Raw genomic sequence first — 17,500 nt, 5'->3', positions numbered from 1 at the left:
AGCCAATGAAGTGATATACAAATAAAAATAAAACTACCCCATATGCCAGCTAGGTTTGCACTATTTAGACTGAGAAGTAATGCATATTATTTGGTGCAAATTTTCAAGAACAGATGCAGTTACCTTTCCTCATATACTATACTATTAACTAACATGATAAATAATAAATCATCCAATTAAATTATTATAAGTGGCGTATAAAGTCCATTCAGTGTAATTAATATGAGTGAACTCAAGACTTATTAACAATATAATTTTCATAACATATTTACACAAAACCTCTACAACAATTTAGCCTCTTCTATATTAACAACCAAAAAAAATCCAAGGAAATCCAAATAAAACGACCAGAATGAAAGATCCAACACTGTTTTATTAGTCTCTCTAGCGCCTCGGCTCACGCCTTCAAGGAGAATGACTACAAAACACATTTCATGAATATTTATATCATCTTAAAACAATCAATTAAACAATCAGACAATTAATCAAGAAATCATTAATTCATAAAAAAACTTTCCAATTGCATTCCACATTTATACCACTAGGTGTCATTGTTCCATATTTCAATATAAAAACAGTCTCTTTATATAAAAGCTTTTGCTTAATCACTTCACTACTATTATCCACTATTATATGTTCTAAAACTGTTGCTAACAAACCATCTGGTTGGCTATTATGATAATCTTTAAAGTGCATGGCTAAGGGACTTTCCATTTTTTTGTTCTTTATATCCCTTATGTGTTCCTGAAGTCTAACTTTAAAGGCTCGTTTACTTTCTCCTATGTAAAACAATCCACAGGGACATTTTAATGCATACACCACTGCTTCTGTATTACAAGAAAACTTGCCACAAGGTTTAAAGTTTTTGCTATTTATATACTTTAGCCTCTTCTGTCTGTTCTGAATTGTAGTGCTACCTTTTGATTTTTTTTTATTATTTTAACAAATAATACAAATTAAACAAATAACTGCATGAAAAATAAGTATATTACTCTGTGCCAAATCTCCAAAGACAGGTTGAAAAAATTATTCTGTAACATAAATAATCTAAACACTTGTGAGAAAAGCAATGCTTAAGGGTAATCCCTCTTTTAATAAATGTTTATCTAAGGCACACCATTTTTAGATTTGGCTTACACATCATCATATTAGAACCAAGTTCAAGCTTACAGTTTTGATTACCATTTCCAGTATACTATGACGTTAATTAACAACAAGTGCCCAATCAACTGCTGTGGCTAATATATACGTTCATAGGTTCATAGGTAGGTACTAGGCTATCTGCCCAAGGGCATTTAAAAGCCTAGCCAGAGTGTGTTGGCTTTCGCCGCCCCATTGATTAATTAACTGATCCTCTGTCAAGCAGAGCCAATGAAGTTATCCCAGGGGTGTATTTTCTGTTACCCATCCACTCGTCAAGGTTTCTCTTGAAGAGTGTTAGTGAGGGGGCTCTGCCTAATGTAGTTTGGAATTTTGTTCCAAAGCATGGGGAGTCTCTATGACAGGAATTTATCCCTCCAGCATGTTCTATTTATTGTTGTGGCGAGGTTTAGCTCACTAGAGCGTGTGGCTCATAGTGACTTGGATTTCTTTAGGTGCAGCATGTCCATCAATTCTGATTTGGACATGGCTTTGTAAGTCAGGCAGGGATCACCTCTGAGTAAGCGATATGCCACTGAATACAGCCGGAGTTTTTTCAGTTGGACTGCATAGGACATATGTTTGAGACCAGTAATCCTCTTGGTGAGGTAATTTTGTGGTCTTTCCAGCTGTTGGAAGTGTCTTGTGAGGTACATCCCAAATGGGGCATTGTACTCTATGATGGGTCTGATGAGTGACAAGTAGAGGGGCACTATAAACCTCTTTATTTCTGGATGTGAACCCTTTAGTAATTAGAAGGACCACATAGAAGGATTTCCTAACTACTTTGGTAATATGATTGTCAAAGGAGAGATTACTATTTACATGGGTCCCCAGCTCTCTTATTACCTCTTCTGTATTAAGGGGGCTGCCACCTATGTGGTAATTTGTGGGTGTTTTGTTTTTCCCAAATGGGATGACTATACATTTTTTGGCATTTAGCTTGAGGCCATGACTTTGACGCCAGGTGTCCGTCTCAGTAAGGCCCTTTTGGAGGATGTCCGTGTCAGCCAGAGAGTCAATTATGGCTCCCAGTTTGCAATCATCGTTGAACTTGGTTAGCCGTAGTCCTCCTATGTTTGCCTGTACTTCTGAGAAGTATATGTCGAACAGTAGGGGTCCCAGGAGCGAGCCTTGTGAGACACCACTTGTGACTGGTTTAGAGTTTGACCTGGAGCCCGCTATTCTTACCATGTGAGTTCTGTCTGTAAGCCAGTTGGCAACTCATCTCATGACGTAGGGGTTTATGTTCAGGCTGGTGAGTTTTTATATAATACCCGAGTGGAGAATGATATAAATCTATTTATATAAATCTATTTAATTATAATTAACACAAACTCAAACCTGCTTATAAGTTCATAGGTAGTTATTAGGCTTGCACTCCAGGACCCAATGAATAGCCTAGCCCAAATTCCCAATGTCCTCAAGCACTGTTTGGCTATGTGGTTTGCTGAAAGTCACACGGTTAAATGACGGCAAAGGAAATCAAACCTTCTACCACAGGAACTATAGCAAACAGCCTTAACCCTCTGCACCAACTGCCAGACTCTAAAATCTTGTTAGGCTGTAATAACACTCATTTGTCGGCCACATAGGCTCACTGGACATGCGCTCCCTTTTTAGAGATACAACCTGAGGGCAATGTCTGATTAAATGTCTTTCTCAAGATCACACAGTAGGCAAATGAAAACCGAGGGAATCAAACCTTGTACCAGAGAAATCACAGTTCACAGCCTTCACAGCTGTCTGTGAAAGATTATGAAGTAGGTGAGGAAAGGAAAGCAAAAGGCAATGGAGATATGGAAAAATATATCAAAATGAATTCAATTTCAGAAAATAGCAAGAAGGGTTAAAGAGGCAGATTTAGATGAGCAGTGCAAAGACGTGGAAGAAAATAACAGAATAGAAAATACAGATCTGCTTAAAACGATTGGCAATATTAAAGAAAATATCCCAGAAAATGGGTGTGATAAAAGACAAAGATGAATGAAACACAGAAGAAGCAAAAAAATTAAGAAGAGGTGTCAGGAATACAAAGTACAGTATAAGATGAACCCAAATATCTCTGATACATAAGACAGCATGAGCTCATCTAAAGCAAAATATTCTGGAAAGTAAAGTTAAATGGCCCTAGAAAGACTACTTATTTTATTTTAGAAAATGAGTGGAACTTAAACACAATGCCCTACTGGAGAACAGACACTCTTTAATAGGGTACAAAGGGTATTAACATACCAGGAGAGCCAAGTGTCAAGTCCACAGCTTCATGGAAGCATATTAATCTGCAGTGAAGCACAGACTAAAGTCTACAGAAGGGAGTGACTAAGCAAGCCAATGTTGTCATCTACATACTTTGTAATATTCGCTCGTTCTAATGCTGTCTGCACATCACTGATAAACAGGTTGAAGAGAACATGATCTAATGTGGAGCCTTGGTGAATGCCTATATGCAAGTAGCCTACCATTTTACACAGTGGCTTCTATCAGTAATACAACTACAGAACCAGGGTATGTTTCTTCAATGAGGGACGGGGTGTACTGTATATGTAATAAATGTTGGTGGAATACTGTATCAAAGGCTTTGCGGAGGCTGGGGAACAGTGTGGTGAGTAGATGTCTCTGATTTAATGCATGGTTTGCAGTATCCAGAAAGGATAGTAGAACTGTTTCAGTACCATGGTGTGGAAAGAATCCATGCAAGTCATTATTGACACTGTGTGTTAGGATTTGAGTGTGGAAACATTTTTCCAGGATTTTGGATATGGCTATGGCTATGGAACTGTAATTAGACAGTTCAGTGGAATTTCCACATGTATGTAGGGGAATAATATAGGATTTTTTTCCAGAGTTATGAAACATATGATATGAATTAGATTATCAGTATGTATTGACATGGATTAAGTATGGATTGGTTGATCAATATAGATGCTAAGCAGGATAATGCTTCTGCATGAAGAGTATCAGCTGCTCTTGTGGTAAGTTTATACTTAACAGTTTTTAGACAGTGGAGGTAGAAATCTGGGTGAGAGAGAAGTTACAGGTGTTCATAGATATATTAGCAGGTGATGACTGGAGGACAAAATTTCTGTTATTGTGGGAGAGAGATGGTGGCAGCTATGAAGTGATCATTAAATTAAAGGCAATAGTAGAGTTTGATTTAATAAGTAGAATATTCAATCGTGACTTTCTGCCTGGTTGTAAAAGATTTTTGATGATGACTCAGCATGCTTTAGGTTTGTTAAGCTGGGTCTGCTGAATGTATTTGTCATATTTGTTTCATCTATGAGTACTTGGTTCGTAGTAGGGTTTCTTAGTTGTCTTGGCAATTGTGGTACTTTTGTGTGGCTTTTGTCTTTATACCATTTATGCCAGTTTCTGTCCCTAATTCTCATTAGATGTTTAGTTTCACTAGATACACATGGAGCTGTTTTGGCTTGGTGGTTATGAATGCTGAGAACAGGGGTGTTAAAGTATTCCAATCCCTCACCCAGAAGTAAGGTCATCAAGGGTGCCCAGCTGCACAGTCTTATGATAGCAATAAGGCTTCTGTTCCAACAGAAAGTACACTTACAGGCTAGACAGTACACTTACTCTACACAATGTTGTGATTATTCAGTTTGAATTTATTCCATTTAACTGGGCAAACAGAAAAGTGCCACTGTACATATGGAATTACACACAGCACATTAACCAAGCAATTATGTGCATTTGACAGACATTATTGTACTGGGTCATGGAGACAGCAGAGGAAGGACCCCAGGGTATCAGGTAGAAAGGAAATTGTAAGAAAGATGGAACCGTGTAGTGAGAGATGAGTGTAGGTAAATGTTAGAAACTGAGGAGAGAAATATGGATAAAAGAAAGGGACAGAAGGTTCTAGGTTATTTTAATGCTTGTTTAGAGAGCTTAATTTTAATGTTTACATATTTGCTAACTACATGGCTGAACGAAGTGATAGAATTCCAGCAAAATGGTTTAAATTCCTATAAAATGATAATGTTGCTGTGTTGCCTAGAATTTCTCATTAAATATGGAAACACAACTATGGCCATTGCACAGGAAAAAGTCAGCTTATACTCCAGTCCCAAAAAAAGGGCAATGCCAACAGTGCTCAAATTATTGAATAAGTGTACTTGTTTCACATGCTAAGCAGGCTAACACACAATATCATACAAGCTACACTCTAGCAATAAATGGACCAAAAACTGCCAGATGTACAACCTGGTGTTAGTAGATGCAAAGTTGCCAGGGATCAAACTGCCAAACATCCACTGGATAGTAGAAATAGTAAGAGTGTTCCAGAAAAACATTTACTTCTGCATTCTTGACTATTCTAACGCCTTTGAATGTGTGGACCAATACAGTATCATGTTTTTGGAGAAATGGGATTACCAGGTCAATGTATCTCCTTGTCGAGGAATCTGTATGCATAACAAGAATCACATGAAGCAACCGTTAGAACCAGATTTGGGAACATAAAATTACTGACTGGTTCTGGTTTGGGAATGGAGTGCAACAAGGCTTTATACTGTCACCCCACAAAAGTTATACACTGAATATATCAAGCAAAATGCTGGGTCAGATGGAACAGATACTGGAATCAAAATTACCATGAAGACTTCCTAGCCAAAAGCTGGCTCTGTCCTTGCTCAACACCAGGATAAACAATGTCCCTAAATGTGAACAAATACCTACTCATACCTTACATCTCTTTACTCTCCTTTCTTCACTCACTTTCTTACTTCTATCAATTTCTCTCTATGGCTTTCTCTCTAAATATACTATAAAACTTTTTCTCTTACTTCATATTGCAATTCCTGATTGTATTATACTACCTTACTGGCTAAAATTTCTCTAACTATTAAATCTATCCATCCACAACACTATGACAATGTGAGGTATTACCAGGTAGGATGGGAGAAGTAGCATAGTGGATGTGTAACATATGCCAGTGTGGATAGTTGGAATTTTGTAAAGAATTATGTTATTTGTATATCAAACTGATTTGTACAGATGCTTGTCCTATAAAAATGTATTTGTAAAGCTGCTTGTGTTAAAAAATGCACCAACAGTGGGTCCTGGCTATATTGTAACTGATTAAATGAATATGTTTTAACAGAGAATACTGAAAGAGAAGAGGTTAAGCTCAGCTCCAGCTAACCTTTAGAAAAATATCCTGAAATTAAATCACCTGGTTTAGGCCATAAAAAATGCATCTTACAGTTCCGATTTCAGCAGGGACTAAATGTCCATGCCAGAGAATGGATTATTAGCTCCTGTAGGAAGAGTGTAAGTGTTTTATTGTTTTAGAGCTTCTCTGTGATATAACACATCTCAGCAAAACTCTATCTGTGTGTATGGTAATGGACATATACTAAATTCTGGTTCAGTTTCTAGCAATGGGGATAGCATGGGAACCAGAAGTCAGACAATATGTCATTCTGTAATCTGATGTTTTAACACCTGATGAGAGAGAAGTCTAAGAGCACTCTGTATTTGTAACCTGACAAAGAAGGAAGACCATTCACCTACTTCATCTTGCCATGGTCTAGTAAGTCACCAGATCAATCCGGAAAATATAGTGAGATTAGTTAAGTACTGTTTTTCTGTTTCTGTGTGAATCTGATGTATACTGTAAACAGATATTTAGTATTTTCATATTCTTTTATTATTTATTATTAAATATATTTAAACCTTTCATTGTGACTGGTCCTTTAGAGAATATTTTAACATTTGAGAGTACTCTATTTGGTGATTCTGTGTCCACTTCTAAAAGCCTTACTGCATTGCTCAAAACACTACCATTTGTGCTATTAATTTCACTCAGTAAAATTGGGTACCTTTGTAAGAGCCTTAGAGTAGCTGGCTTTGGAGTGTCTGGTGTGTGTGTGTGTGTGTGTGTGTGTGTGTGTGTGTGTGTGTGTGTGTGTGTGTGTGTGTGTGTGTATATGGGTGTGTGTGTGTGTGTGTGTGTGTGTGTGTGTGTGTGTGTGTGTGTGTGTGTGTGTGTGTGTGTGTGTGTGTGCATGCACACGCATGTGCAAATCAAATCTCAAAGATTGTGTGTGAGTCAGCTGCTTGGAGCATGGACATGAAGCACTGCTTTCACAGTGAGGGTGATGGAGGACTTGGCTTAGACACTCAGCTGAGGACTCAACTCTACAGCTGCGCCAGTGGGGAGACTTACTGGGGACCTAGAGAGAGAGAGAGAGAGAGAGAGAAAGAGAGAAAAACCCATACCCCGGACTGAGTATGTCACCTGTGTGCTCTTAAGGGAAATTGTGTTTGATGTAGACAGCTGCGTCTGGAAATACTGTGTGTATCTATTTTTATTCCAAGTGAATCTCCTCTCCAGTGTCAGTAGTGAGGATTCAGGCTTCTTGATTACTGGCCCAAAGATGGGATGTCACATATTAGAGAGCAGTGGTGTGGATATTAATTGAATTTCTGAGCCTGCAGGCAGTTGTCACTGAAGGTGTGTGCATTTTCAGTAGCCACAAGGTAAACATTCAGAGTTTCATTACCACAACAGTTTGATTTATTTTTGTTAGTTTAGTTTAGTCAGGGAAAGCAGGCAAAGATGTCATCAGAGGATTATGGCAAGCTGACAATACGCATGAACATAATGCGTTGTGCCCACATGTTTCCAGCTTTCCAGATAATACTTTTACTTTTATTCAGAAAAAGAAGTGAATTCCGCTAAAGAACGCTCAGCAGAACAAAAACAATGTAAATATTGGAAAAGCGTTGCACCACAAGTATTAGTATTTCATCTGAGTTTTCAAACTTACTAAACAACCAAAATGGCGGAAAAAAAAAAGTAACAGCTTCAATAACAGGCTTTCACCATATTAAATCCACAATATATGAAATATAGAGCTTTGCTGTTGTAAAAGTCAAGTGGCATTGTAATTCCACAGCTTTAAAACATGTAGATATCATAAAAACAGAAAAAAACAGACATAAAAGTGAAGAACCCTTCTGATGTAAACAACGGACAAGCGCTTTTAGCTTTTTCAAGCCTTCTTCAGATCCAAATAGGTAAGCTGGGTTCAGTGTTTAAAAGTTGGTATCATCCAATGAAGCAGCCTGGATTTGATCCCTGGATCACTTTTACTTTTATGATCTTGCATATTGTTCAGATGAAAAAAGGGGAAGGGATATTGTCAATGACACTGAGTATGCAAAACTAAGATGGATCATAAAATTGGCTGCTGACAGCCCACCTGGGTTAAATAACTCTGTTCCTTTAAAACCAGCTTTAAATAAAAGGCATGTTAAATACAAAACGTGATTGGTTGGTTTTAAATTGTTTTAATATTTAAAGATGTTTTATTGTATGTGAAGTTTGTCTGATGAAGGGTTTTTAACCCGAAAGCACTTATATTTTATAATGAAAGATTACGGCCAGTCTGTACTCTGCTTCATTTGTTTTGGATCTGAGCATAGAAGCAAGGGAGATGAAGTGTGTGTAATTACATTGCTGAGTTAATTACTTATTTTCATAGGTGAGTGAGTGGGTGTCGGGTCACCACTTCTGAAGGGCTGGCAGGCCTTTTGGTGAGGGAACAAGCCTTTAGCACTTTTCCTGATGACATGTGAATCTGGTTGGCAGACAGCAACTGTAACTCTGCAGATCAGCTGGGGAAAAAAGGTGATCTCTACTTAGCAAGCAGGGCATCACTGCACAGGAAGGGGATACTCATTGTTGCACATGGATATAAGGGAACCCATGGTGGGCAGCCTAAACCACCCCAACAGTGTCCACCAGTAACAGGGGAAGCCACTAGTTCAGGTACATGACCAGGATCAAGGGTTAAATATTTTAAATGTAACCAGTGGGGCCATGCATCATATAGATGTTCATGGAAGTAAGGTGGGGAACAAAGGGTGGGGGGTCCAGCAAGTGGGAATAACAGTATGCCAGTGGTAAGTTGTCTGCAGACAACAGAAATACCAAACTATGACCAGAGTTTATATCCGATCTTAGTGGATGGAAAATAGGCCACTGCTAAGACAGACACAGCCTTTGACATAACCATTGTGAAGCCTGCACTGGTTAAAGAGGAGCAGTACTTACTTGGGTAGTCCTCTCCAGTCAGAGCTTTAGGAGGGATCCCATTCCAAATGCTTTGCCAGGGTTCACCTTGACTGGGAGGGTGGAAAAGGAAGGAAACAAGCAAGTAAGGGTATCTGAGGTGTGTTTGAAGATATCCCTGTAGATGTTTTGATAGGGAATGCTTTTGATAATGCAGTACCTTGTGTGCATGCAGTTAAACACAATCAGGCTTGAAGACAGGCATGTGGGTCTGTTAGCCTGGGGGAGACCCAGGCAGACCCTATACCTGAAGCCAGGGCTGGTGAGGTGGGTATTTCAGGGAAAGAGCTACCCTGTAGCAGTGAGCCTGAAGGTGAGCCACAGCTTCAGGTAGGTACTGATGTTCCCTTTGACAGAGTGACTGCAAGGGCAGAGGTGAGTGGTAGTACCCAGGCTGACAGTGAGGTCAGAGGATACCAGACTTCCTGTGGAAAGGGAGCTGGGAAGGGTCACAAGGACATAGTTGAGACAGGCTCAGCTCTCGGACCCTACATTAAAAGGCTTCAGGGAGGTAACTAGGGAGGCATTTGATTCTCAAGGAAGATGGGAGAATGTATACTGGAACAAAGGGTTACTGTAAAGAGAGTGAACCCCTGAAGGAGTGCTAGAGGTTGAGGTAATACAGCAGTTGGTAGTGCCCAGATTCTACCATCTGGCATTTCTAGACATAGACCATGGCATTCCTTTTGTAGGTCATATGGGCATAAAGTGCACCAAGAGATGTATTATGCAGAACTTTTATTGGTCTGGGATTGAAAGGAATGTAACAAGGTATTGCAGGACCTGTGAGTAGTGCCAAAAAGCAGGCAAGGCAGGAGACAAGGTCAAGGCTCCTTTGATGCCTTTGCCTGTGACTGAGAAGCTGTTTCAGAGGGTAGCTATAGATATTGTGGGACTTCTGAGTACCCCAAGCTCCACAGGGAAGAAGTAAATACTGGTGGTAGTAGATTATGCTACTGGACACCCTGAGGTGGTGGCTCTGTCCTCCACCGAGGCAGAGAAGGTGACTTTGTTAGAGATTTTACACAAAGGGTAGGTTCCCCAAGAGAAATATTGACTGAAAGAGATGCCAATTTCATGTCAGACCTGCTGGCTTGTCTGTGGAAGTGCTGTGGGGTGAAGCACCTAAAGACCACCCCTACCATCCCCAGATTAATGGTGTTGTGGAGAGGTTAAACTCTACACTAAAAACCATGCTATGGACATTTGCAGACCAGTTTAAGAGAGAGAGGGACAAATATTTGACCTATCTGCTGTTTGCATACAACAGATTTTTCACCCTTTCTGTATGCACATAGGGTGAGGGGGGCCATTAGATTTGATTCATGATGAATGGGAGGGTGAGTGTGAATCCCACAAGGAGTCTGTTGTGGCATGTGTCCTAAACCTCAGGACAAGGCTTAGGGAGTTCAGGGTTTGCCCCAAGAGAACCTGGCAGGAGCCCAACATCAGAAAAAGGTCTGGTATGACAGGAATGTTCAAGCCCGAGAGTATGCTATGGGACAGCAGGTTATGGTTCTCATTCCTGTCAGACATAATATGCTGCATGCATCTTGGGAGGGACCCTTCAAAGTGGTTAATGGTCACCTAATGGTAGGACTGCTAGGCAGGAGGCAGAGACACAAACTGTATCATGTTAACATGATAAGGCCTTACCATGATAGGGAGGCCTTTTGCTAAGTATTTGCAGTGGGAGGCAGGAGGAGTCTGACGGGGATCTATGGCTACATCAAGCCAGCCAGAAAAATGCCAAGTTACTAAGGTGGAGCCTGGGGTTGCAGGCATATGACATGACAGTGCAGCACTGTAGTGGGGTCAGCAATGCCAATGCAGATGAGAGCTCAAGACAAGTTATGGGTTAATGTAGTCCCAGACAGGCTCACACATTTCAAGCAATGTTTCGCCAGGGTCACTTGAGAAACTAGCTTGAGTCTTCAAAGGGGGGAGAGATGTGACGATGTGAGGTATTGCCAGCTTTTCTAGGAGAAATAGGGCAGTGGATGTGTAACATATGCCAGCATAGCTAGCTGGAAATTTGTAAAGAATTATATGCCATTTAGTGTATATATCAAACTGATTTGTACAGATGCTTATGTTGAAAAACATATTTGTAAAGCGGCTTGTGTTAAAAAAATATACCAACAGTGGGTTCTGACTGTATTGTAACTTATTAAATGTATATATTTTAACAGTGGGTAATGGAAGAGAAGAGGTTAAGCTCAGCCCCTGCTAACCTTTAGAAAAATATCCTGAAATTAAATTACCTGGTTTAGGCCATAAAGATTGTATCTTACAGTTCTGATTACAGCCAGAGACTAAATGTCAGTGCCAGAAAATATTTTATTAGATCCTGTAGGCAGAGTGGAAGTCTTTTATGGTTTTACAGCTTTCAGGTGCTATAACATATCTCAGCAAAACTCTAGCTGTGTGTATTGTAACACATATGTGCTAAATTTTGGTTTAGTTTCTAGGAATGGGCATAGCATGGGAACCAGAAGTCAGATGACCAGATGTGTGTGATGTCATTCTGTAATCTAGAACAAAAATGATGTTTTGATACCAGATGAAAGAGAAGTCTAAGAGCACTCTGTATTTGTAACCTGACAAAGAAGGAAGACCACTCACCTACTTTATATTGCCTTGCTCTAGTAAATGAGCAGGGAATAGTATTTTTTTAGATCAGTCAGGAAAATATAGTGAGATTAGTTACGTGCTGTAGTGTTTTCTGAATCTGTGTGAATCTATTCATCTGTGTTATTTTAATATTTTCTGTGACTGAAACTCTGGTGTTTACTGTAAATAGACATTTAGTATTTTCATGTTCTTTTATTATTTATTATTAAATATATTTAAACTTTTCATTATGGCTGGTCCTTTTAGAGAATATTTTAACCTACTTGCTGACTCCATGGCCACCCCTGAAAGCCTTACTGCATTGGTCAAAACACTACCATTTGTAATAATATTAATTTGACTCAGTATAACTGAGTACCCTTGTAAGAGCCATAGAGTAGCTGTCTTTGGAGTGTCTGATCGCAGTATCTACCTTATAGTCTGTGGAGAAGGGGCATTGCTAGTAAATCTGTGCCAGCCTTTCTCAGGTGTGTATGCAAATCAAATCTCAAAGAATGGGTGTGTCAACTGCTTGGAGCAGGGACACAAACCGCTGGTTTCACAGACATGGTGCTGGAGGAATTGGTGCCAGTGGGGAGACTTACTGGGACCTGGAGAGAGGGGGGGGGGGAGAGAGAGAGAAAGAAACACAGACCCCAGACTGCATGTGTTCCCTGTGTACTCTTAAGGGAAATTGTACTTGATGCAGACAGCTGTATCTGGAAATACTGTGTACATCTATTTTTTTCCAAGTGAACATCTTTTCCAGTGTCAGTTGTAAGGATTCAGGCTCCTTGATTACTGGCCCAGAGAAGGGACATCACAAACCCTTTTTCCCATTTTTGCATATGGGGTCGGGTTTCACTTCATTCTCATATAATTTGTATCTATTCTTAACCAATGTTTCCATATTATGTTTAATATGGTACAATTATATAAACTGTATTTTTTCTATTATTTTTAAAGACTGTAAAATTATTGATCTTGAACTGTTTGTAATACTTTGGTGCTTTTTTCTCCGTGCCTCTGCTGAAAATGGGCTTCTACCCAGTCAGACTTTCCCAATAATCAAAATGTGAATAAATAAATAAACTCAGATGACAAAAGTAAAAGGAGAAAGTGCAGAAGATGGTTTGCTGCTCATCCTTCAAAAACTATAATAACATCACCATCTTGTGCAATCAATTCTTTGCAGATAGACAAGGATGAAGTGGAAGAAGTCACAGAGTCTATTTTCCTGAGCTTAAAGCTCTCTGCAGATGGTGAATACAGCCACAAAATTAAAATATGATTGCCTCTCGGAAGGCAAGCTATGGCAAATCTAGATGATGCTTTAAAGAGCAAAGAAATAACACTGTCAAGAAACATCCGTATAAACAAAACTATAATTTTTTCCTAGTAATAACACATGGTTGTGATAGTTGGACTATAATTAAGGACGTGCATTAGAAAATTGATTTTTATGAACTGTCATGCTGAAGAAAACGTTTGAGAATTTTGTGGACTACTAGAAGATTAAATCAGTCAATTCTTAAGGAAATAGAGTGCACACTGCAAGATCTGATAACATAAAACCCAAATACTTTGATTACATAATGCAAATATGAGATTCACTACAGAATACACTGATGCTGGGAAAGATCAAAGGGAAAAGAAGAAGGGGTTGGCAGGGGTTAAGACAGATACATAGCACTAATGAAGCAATGGATATGAACCTGCAAGAACTTAAAAAGCAGCTGAGAACCGACAGGTTTGGTGTGCTGATGTTCTTGAGGTTATGAAAATTCAGACTCAACTGATTGACTAAAGAACAATAACAACAAATGTATTAGGGTTAGTGTAAGGAATGTGCATGTTTACTGGTGTGTGTGAAGCATGCCTGTGTGTCCTTTTTAGTGATACTGTTGTGGGAAGATTTTTTTTTTTGTAAAGTAATGCATATGGATGGGTTAAGGGGAATTACCAGCAGGATTAGGACAAGAGTTAAGACATATTAATAAGGCATGCATAGGCAAAGCCCCCCCCCCAAGAATCTTTACTAATGTGTGCTAGTCCTGTTGCATGATGCATTGAACATTTCAGTAAAACAGTATATTTGGTAAAATCTTTTGACAGGCTGTGGATCACTGATTTTAGGACTCCATTTTAGGCGCATAATCACTAGATGTTTCTACCTGCTGTAGAATGCTAATGACACTAGCAGTAAACCAAGAAATTGCAGAGGTCAGAACAACATTTTCTGCAATGTGAGATAAACACAAAGATGCAGAACCTACCACTTGCTGCAGAAAAATTAGGTTATCCTTTTGGGTAGCACAGTGACACAACAGTGAGTAAAGCTGTCACCCCACAACAACAGGATTTCTGGTTGGGTTCCAGGCTGAGGTGCTTTGTGTGTGAAGTCTGCATAATGTCCCTGTATTCATGTGTGTGTTTTCTCCAGATGCCCTGTTTTTCTCACATATTCCAAAAGACATGCAGTAGGCAGTGTTGCAGCTTCTAAACTGTGTGTGTGTGTGTGTGTGTGTGTGTGTGTGTGTGTGTGTGTGTGTGTGTGTGTGTGTGTGTGTGTGTGTGTGTGAGTGTGACTGTGTGTGTGTGTGTGTGTGTGTGTGTGTGTGTGTGTGTGTGTGTGTGTGTGTGTGTGTGTGTGTGTGACTGTGAGTGTGTGAATGTGTGACTGTGTGTGTGTGACTGTGAGTGTGTGAGTGTGTGTGATACAGCACACAGTCCTGCTATACTACTTTTTCTTCTTCCTTGCCTAGTATACTGCGTGGATGGCAGTGGCTATTCATGGGGTCATTAAGGAGGAAGTTGCAACTCCTAAGCACTGATGGATGGAAAGAGATTGTACTGCTGAGTTGCTTCCCAGAAATGGGAAAATTACTGATCGCTTGATAATGATGAACTTTCTCACTAGAATAATTTTTCCTTTGTTTTTACCAGGACTTGTTGAAATAGTGGGATTCGAGTGTATGTGCACAACAATTCCTCTACCCAGGCATATCAAAAAGCATTCTGATCTCTTGTAACAAACAAAAGAAGATACACATATGGGGGGGTAAGTGGCTCAGAGAAATTACATACTTTTTTGAAATATCCAGGAGCACTTACATACATCCAGTACACATGCGCCATATAAATCTGTTGAGTATGGTCATCTATTATCAATGTTTGGTTTCCTGGCAAGTTAACCTATAATGGTACATGGTCTTAAAAGGTGTCTACTTAGAGCTTCTCAAAGAGATGGCACAGACAGTCTGTGAATACAGTTAAAATACCTTACTACTGCTGGTGGTCAACAAGTAGGGCAAGCATTTAACTTCCAACATATCAAGACTACAAAGTACGCTGAGCAGACTAGAATCTGCTACATAGGGCACATTCTCCTTACAGTTCCTAGTTTTAAAATGTATATTAAAATAGTATAGTGAACAAACGGCATACTTGTATGTATACATATATATATGGGCCCACACATACTTTATTTGCTGAGAGAACCCATTTTAACTAACATTTGTATAGACTTGACACTCTGTCAATCACAAGATGGTTTTTTGAAACTTTTCTTATAGCCTCTCTTTTTGGTGTCCATTGAAGATTTGCTCATACTGATTTTGTAATGAGTCTCTGATTATTTATTTTGTTTTCTCAAGAAGACTGTCAGATTCTACTGTGAATTTTTCAAAAGACTGTAATTTTCCCATGACTTTTCTGAATGGTTCTCCCAATGACCGTCCTGAATGATTCTCCTCAGGACTTTTCTGAATGATTCTCCCCATGGCTTTCCAGAATGTTTCTCTAGACTATTTCTGGTACACTTGCTTTATATAGAAAAAAACAACCTGCAACTCATACAATTCCTAAACTACATGGAAAAGTTTAATGCAACATTCATACAATTATGATAACTCAGGTATGGCAAATGCTATAATTTAGTTAGAGTCACAATTCAGACTCCACTGATTGCTAACAAACTGAAGTGCACTGTAGTGATAATATTGTAATACCCTAAAAAACTGCCACAGATACACACTTCCTTTAATAAATAAGTAGCACGAATCATACTTTTGTAGAAACGTCATGCATCTCAGATTTGTATGCTGTCCTCCATTAGTAAAGAACAACATAAAGTCAAATCCTGTACTTGCATTACTAATAGATGTTTTATGCATATTGCAAGAAACAAGAAAAAGTAGCTCAAATGTCATGTCCTGTGAAGTGTCTGCCCTGTGTAGTGTCATGTCCTGCATTTCCATTTGTTCCTAATGCTACACATCCTAAATGCTTAAAGCAGTTGTTATTTAGACCACAGATATATTTATGATGCCATCACAAATTCCCAAGAAATGAAGCTTCCTTTGGCTCTTATTAAGGACAGTCTATAATGTTATGTGTGAATATCTATGGTATTTTCTGCTGGAAATCAGAAGTAATAATTCCATTTTCCTTTGTTTATTACACATTTCAGACAAGTTCATCTTAAAAGCTCGATTAGGATCATCCCAGAATAATGCATTCTGATTTTGTGTCACAAATCAGGGCCTGGAAAATCTGCTGGCCTATGCAAAAGCTGCTTTTATAAATTGTCCTGGCATGTAGCTGGAAAATGATTTCTGCTCAGGTAAATCTAGTTTAGAACCTAGTTTATATTCTATATACTGCACATGAGAATGTAAAACTCATTAAATGGTTATTGCCCTTGCCTGCTTATTAACTGTCACAAAATGTTAATGCCAGTCATATATTGCCATACAGTGAAAAACTTGAATCAGGAAGTTAAAATAATTTTGTTTTGGTATACACTTGTTTACAGCTATTTTTGAAAATAGCACCCTTAGAAATAAACAATATGCAGTAGTTTGCAATAGACAGTTAAAACACAATGAAAGAATGAATAAAATTAACTTTTTTACTCATATGCATATATGTACAGAATAGTTGAATAAATGAATGAATGAATGAGTGAATGAATTTGTGGATAAAAGAACTGACAACACATGGAATACTTATATATTTGCACACCTAATTCTGCTAAACTGACAAACTACCATTTCAAGAACCTATAAAAAAGTCTAAACAATAAGGCAACCATATTAATACAAAATTATACAAATTAATTTATGTTTCTGAAGCAGCCTGCCAAACGTAGATGGTGCTGAAAACAAAAGCACAAAACAAAATCAGCAAATATATTTTTATGGAAGCCAAAGTCCTCTGTGACACTATCCCCTCCCTATTTGTAATCACTTCCAAGACCATAAATATTGGGATTCATTGCTTTTGTGCCACTTTGTCACTTGCCATCTGGAACCCCCGTTTCCATATTTTATATCTTCTGGCTACTAATTTCATTAGCCATACCTGTTATTTTCCTAGGCTGGCCTTCTAAATAAAATATCCAATTTGAATATTTAAAAGGAGTATACTAAAAGTGGCTATAAGATATATCTCATAGCAAAGGAGCATAAAACAAGGTGTTCAAATGTTTCCCAGATCAGAAAAGTATTAAGTAACAACATTTGGTAGCTAGTTTTCTTACAGAGAAAAAATATGTCTTGAAGTTAAAACAGTGAGGTATGCATCAGTTTATTAATGGCACATCCCTAATACTACTGTAAAGTGAACGAGGCACTGCATGTATTACCC

At 38.7% G+C, this 17,500-nt stretch overlaps 1 protein-coding gene across 8 annotated transcripts in view; it reads right to left on the bottom strand.

Moving 5' to 3' along the window:
• The window catches only part of SH3KBP1 (SH3 domain containing kinase binding protein 1), a 1,961,420-nt gene that overhangs the window by 213,339 nt on the left and 1,730,581 nt on the right, over nt 1-17,500 (bottom strand). The window lies entirely within an intron of this gene.

This window comes from Protopterus annectens, chromosome 5.part0 (genome assembly GCF_019279795.1).
Source record: "Protopterus annectens isolate FY-2018-M chromosome 5.part0, PAN1.0, whole genome shotgun sequence".
Classification (NCBI taxonomy): domain Eukaryota; kingdom Metazoa; phylum Chordata; order Ceratodontiformes; family Protopteridae; genus Protopterus; species Protopterus annectens.
This window is presented reverse-complemented; position numbering and strand designations above follow the sequence as displayed.